Raw genomic sequence first — 6,263 nt, 5'->3', positions numbered from 1 at the left:
AATCTTAGTATTTAACGATCAATGTAAGGCAGCATTTCATGTATTGAATAAAATATGTTTACTTCTCATAAAAAGAAGATCGCTGTCCTCTTTTGTTCATTCGTTTTTCTTTGATTCAATAAAGTCTTCACATGATTACTTAAATAAGAAATATATAAGAAATATTTCATAAACACAATAAAATGTGACCCAAGCATACATGTGATGCAATTGGCGTGACTAATATAAAGCATCATATTACCCAATTAGTCTAAGCAATAATGTAAGATTTGAGGCCCTTATTTATTGAGTGTAGGTAAATTTTCCGTCATATTTGAGGGAGGTATGAGTTCATGTTCATAATAAAGTGATGAATTCAAAAGCTTGAAAAAATTTTAGGTAGATTGTTAAAATATTAAATAATTAATTAAAATATTAATATTTTTAACAAAATGAGAAAATTTTCACATGAAATTGACTAACATAACTCGGACTAATTTAAAAATATCATTTTCGCATTCTTTTCTTTAACGCAATGTATTTAATTACAAATTTACACAAAGAAAGTAACTACATATCATTTTAAAAGAATTCATATATTTCAATAACACCTTTGTAGATGGCACCACCACTATCTAAACTTTTCTTTAACTGATGCTTCCAATGAACAAAAAACTTAAAAAATAGGCTTAGCCTATTTTTTAAGTTTTTTTGTAAAAAGCTCTTTACTGTATGGCAATAAATTATAAAAGATGATTGAGAGGATCCTTAAGATTTCAGATAAGAGTTAAAAAAATTAAACTTATTTAAAAATAAAAAGCATTTAGGTGCACCTAAAAAAAACAATCATAAGGCATAGCATAAATAATTTATGTAGTTTTATTATAAATATGCTTTGTGATAAAAATTGCTTAAGATTTTCGCTATTGTTCAAGTAAACAGCTGAGTTTGAAAATTGAAATGAAATGCATGAACAGTAAGAATAATTAATAAGTTCGAAAATGGGTACAAGAGTTACCATTGAAATATCAATATTAAGTTTTTTTCTGATAATAATGTTGTTCGATTAACACATTTATTCTTTAAACGAGATAGTATTTAATAATTATTTGAAATTTTTTCCACATTTTATTCATTAAAATTGATTGATTCTTACACAGTTGAAAATTCAGGTGAAACGTAATCTTTAAAACATTTTTTTTTTTCCAATACAATTTTTATTACAATCTGTTTTCAACTTCAAGAAATTTCATCTACATCCATCCTGTACACATGACACATTTATATCAAAAATAAATTTTCCACAAAGTTTTAATTTTCAAATCAAAAAAATCCCTTTTGTCATGGAATCAGATTTTTTTTAATATTCCATAATCATTCACATTTAACACTCTCAATTTAAAAAAAAAAAATTTTGACAAATAATTTAAATGAATAGCATTTTATTTAAAAACGCTGAAAAACAGCTTATTTAAATGGGATGTGTATATAACATTCATTTTAAAAAAAGTATTCTAAAAATAAAAGCAACAAAGTATATCTACTTACTAAAAAGTAAAACAGCTCCTTCTTCAGAACGCTCCTTCTTCTAAAAGTTGTATTAATTCTTCTCAATTCAAAATATAAAGGGACATATTCTCCAGAAAAAGTAAAACGTAAAATAAAAGCGAAGTCATAACCTTATTTAGATCACAGAAGTCATTGGGGCTCTTTGCCTAGTTTTATTGAGGTACCTGGGTCCTCCGACCCTTAATCCTCGATAATAACAGAAATAATTATAACATAACACAAAACATAGTTTAAGCATAACAGTGGTGTTAAAATCCAGAAGGAAATTAAAATTTACATAGCAATTTATGTTACAAACATAAAAAATGAGTAAAAAATGATGAAAAAACAACAAAAAAGAGATAAAAACGCAGAGACGCACGAAAAACAATCACCCATTTAGATCACAGAACAAAACAATTTTATTTAGATTTATTATCGTATAAATCTAACTAAAATTATCGTTTGCTTTTTAAAATAGAATGATAGAAATTCCAGTTTATAGCTCGCTCACAATTAAATAATAGAGAGTTTTCTTTTTTTTAAATTATTTTCTTCTCTTTTATAAAATTTGTTATAATATTTTTTATATTAAATTACAATTCGCAACAGAAATAATGCAATTTTTTTTTTCAAGTTTAATAAATTATCTCTTTTTAGTTTTCAAATTTAATAATTTTTCTCTTGTGTTATATTGAACTAGATTTGGAAAAAAATTCGCCGCAATTAAATTTTTGCCTTTTATTACACTGTTACATTAAACCCAACTCAGAAGACAAGTATGCCAAGTAGCCGTACTAGAGTTTTTAGTTACACAATTTCATTGATGTCGTTCTAGCAATAAGGATAATTTGTGATTTATTTTTTATATCACAAATTCATGTTTGAAGTTTAACTCGTTACAAATATTTTTAATACTTTCTATTAAACAAATTTTCAATATCAAAATATCCTCAATTTTTTTTCATGTAAGCGGGATTTTATTTTTTGCCTTATCATTTACCATTGTGTATGCAAATAAATTATGAAAAAGTAATGTTTGTTTTAAGTGCCACATAAATTTGTAAAATAATTTTTGAATTAGAATTAATTGCATCAATCAGGATAAATTAAAATATTATTTGAATAAAACCAAAAAAACACCAGTATAATAATGACCTATGAATAAAACAGAATATATTAGTTAATATTTAAAAATTAATAATACTCAGCTAATATTTTTAAAAAAATCTCAAAATAGAGAAAAAAATTATGCTTGATTTTTTTTTCTCCCTAAAATTTGTAATACTAACAATAAGTATTTTGAAATGTCAAACAACAGTTTAAGAAATAACTGAAAAGTTTTCTTTAGTCAAGCAGTTTTTTAGCTCAATTTCGAACAAAATTTTTAAAACAATATGATTTCAGAAATTATTTAATATTCATTTTAACAAATTTTATTATAAAAATATTACATAATTTTTTAAAAAAAAAATTCGAGTATATTTCGATATTATAGTTATAAAACTAGAAATATAAATAATATTTAAAGCGGGAAAATTAAAGGGGGGGGGAATTAAGGGCAAATTAAGAAAATAAATAATTTTAAAAAAATGGTTTCTAGATTATGCATCTAAATTTATCAGCAACTTTATAATAATTCAAAAACAATTTTATTGAAAAAGTTTTCTTTCTTTATATTCCGGATTCCGGTGTTTTTATTACGCTCTTATACTGTATCCAACACAGAAAACAAGGGTGGCAAGTGGTGAGTTAGAACCTTTAGTTATACAATTTCATTGCTTTCAGTCTATCCATAAGGATTATTCGTGATTTTATTTTATTATAAATTTAATTTCGTGTTAGTAGTTGTCGTGTCGTGTTGGACAGCTCTGTTCTAAAGGAAAGGTATTACTTTATTGTGAATTCTTGTACCCAGACTTTTTTTTAATCTTGTCTTACATTTATATGCAATTGCCAAGTACTATATTTATCTCAATAATCAGAAAAATAATTTTTTTTTTTTTAATTTCTCTGAGAGAGTGAAATTTTTACAAAACAATTATTAGGGAAATATTAAAAAATATCAGGGGAATTCAAAAAATTATCAGGGAAATTTGGTACTGAAAATCAGTAGCCACCCTGATTCTATGTACAAAATAGTGCTGTTTTGTTTCACTTATTGAAAGGCTTGATGTTATTCCATAGATGATAAATAGTGTTAATAATTTTTCCTTTTAAAATGTTTTCCTCTAATTTTCTTTTCTCCTAATCGTGTATTATCTGAATTATTTGGTATGTTTCGAAAAAAGTTTGAAAAGCTTTGAAGAAAATTTTTTTTTTCTTCCAAAACATAACAAAATTATATAGTTACTCACAATAAGATACACTTCTCATATACTGTAAAATCCTGAAAGTAAACCCCTTCATTTTGAAAGCAAAACAGGTTAATTTTAGATGGAGGGGTTATAATAGAGTTTGAAAAATAGTATAATTAGTTTTCACTTTCAGCAATATTTAAAGGGGGGGGGGTTACTTTCCGGATTTTACGGTAGTTAAAATAAATTATAATTTGCTAAAGGTTTTTTCGTTTTTTTTTTAACTTTTGAAAAAAAAAAATGAGTTTTCTGCTATTTTAAATTAATTGAATGATCCCAATGCTTATTCGCCACCCTTTACTTTTATGGTCGTTTAAAGAGTTGAATTATTTTTCTCTTATTACTGACATTTTTATATATTATGTAGTGTTGCATATGTTGAAAAACCTTTACTCAGATTTCAATTTAAAGGTGGGGAGCTTTAATTAATTTATTATGGTGATTGAGTATGAGTATTAATATACCATTAAAACAATGTTAACTTCTATTATTGATAACTATCTGCTATTGTACTTTTTAAACTTATCTGAGGTGTTCACTTAGTAACATGTGGACGATGTGAAAAAGTAGTAAGTTTCAAAATTGATACTGCATTAGCTGATTTTTTTTTTTTTAAATCAAGTTTGTATTAAAATTTCATTAGGTTTCTAATATTCATTAAGTCCTTATATAATAGAATTGCGATTTATAATTCTTTTAGCGAAAGTTATTAGTATTGCCTTAAAAATGTTGTTAAATATCCTTAAAGAGGCCTTCTATTGGAAAATAAAGAGTGGGAACCCTGTCCATTAACTAATAAAATCAGTTGTGCTACGCATTATTTTTTATGAAATATATGGGTAGTGTTTCGTATATTAATGAATTAAATTATGAATTGTAATATAAAGGTTTGCAACTTTTCAATTGGAAAACATGGCTTTGAACAAAGTTACTACTAGGGTTTTTGTATTTTCCTCCAATTTAGGGGTCATTCACAATAATTCATCCTATTATAGGAGCTACCAATTCTCCAAACTTTTACTAAAACAGTACTTATTTACTTAAATTAACATTACATTTATTTACATTTTTCTACGATTTTAAGAATGACTTCTCAATCATGTTTTTAAATAATTGGAAAGCAAAACCATGGAAAGGAGTAAAGAATAAACTGTTGGAAAGTATTTGCTTACTTTAAATAAATTCGGTCGAATCTATCTGTGGCCTATGAACAAAACTTTTATTTTATTTGACATGCAAATAAATTCAAGTTAGCAGTTATTATTCATAATGTATGTTTAATTGGTGAGGAAAAATTCTAAAAAGTCATTTTGTTACCAGGCAGTGTTTGAAAATAATGTAACAATTTTTAAAGTTTTTATTATGGTAGTTTCTAGAACAATAAATAGTAGTGCATAATGCATGGAGAATATTATTCTATTTTAGTGAAAATAATCAAAAATGTTTAATAATATTTTAGCAACCTAATATTCCTTTTTAATTTAGGAAACTTTATTTTTCTTCATATTTGTTGCATCTAAAGCATTGAACATAAAAAACATTGAACTTGAGCACATGCTTTAGAAAAATGTAAGTAAACGTGAGGAAAAATGTGCTAACTTTATTTTTATTTACTTCATTTTTCACATTTCAATTTGCTTTATTTAATACTACTTAAAAAGTCATCTTAAATCATATTTAAAAGTTTGACATAAACAAATCATACATCCTAATATATTCATTTCATTTGAATATTTTGTGATGATGATAGACTTAATATTGCATTTTATGTTATTTAAAAATAAGTGCTACTTTCATAAAATAAAATGTTGATCCAAAAAATTGGAACTTTATTCAAAATTTCATTATCTAGTCCTCAAATAGTTTATCGAAAAATTCGAGACTGCATTTACTTTGTATTAAAAAAAAATTTATTTCAGTGAAAAATTAATATGTAAATGCTTTGAATGTCTTCATTTGTTTTGTATTGAATACATTTGTAAATAATCATATGTCATGAGTATTAGTCATAAAAAAGAAAAGTACTATGCAAGCTCTGTATTAGTAAATGACGTACAAGCACACTTTTAATGTTCCCTCAATCTATGCAATACAGTGTACAGAATTGACTGTAAAATATTATTTGTCATACCAGTGATAACTTGTTGAATGAGAGAGATTTGATGAATGTTACTCAAACCCTTTTTTATACAAATTATTTGCATTATTGTTCAGTAAATGTAGCATATACATTAATGTATAAAATTGACATTTGAAATAAATTTTTTGAAAAATATTTTCCTCATTTTTGTTTCTTCACACTTTTTCACTACAGTCGCCATCTTAGATTTTAGGTTACATTTTTGATTTCTATTTTCTTCATTTTTTTTTTTTTTTTTT

Source organism: Parasteatoda tepidariorum, chromosome 1 (genome assembly GCF_043381705.1).
Source record: "Parasteatoda tepidariorum isolate YZ-2023 chromosome 1, CAS_Ptep_4.0, whole genome shotgun sequence".
Classification (NCBI taxonomy): domain Eukaryota; kingdom Metazoa; phylum Arthropoda; class Arachnida; order Araneae; family Theridiidae; genus Parasteatoda; species Parasteatoda tepidariorum.
Note: the sequence above shows the minus strand (reverse complement) of the source record.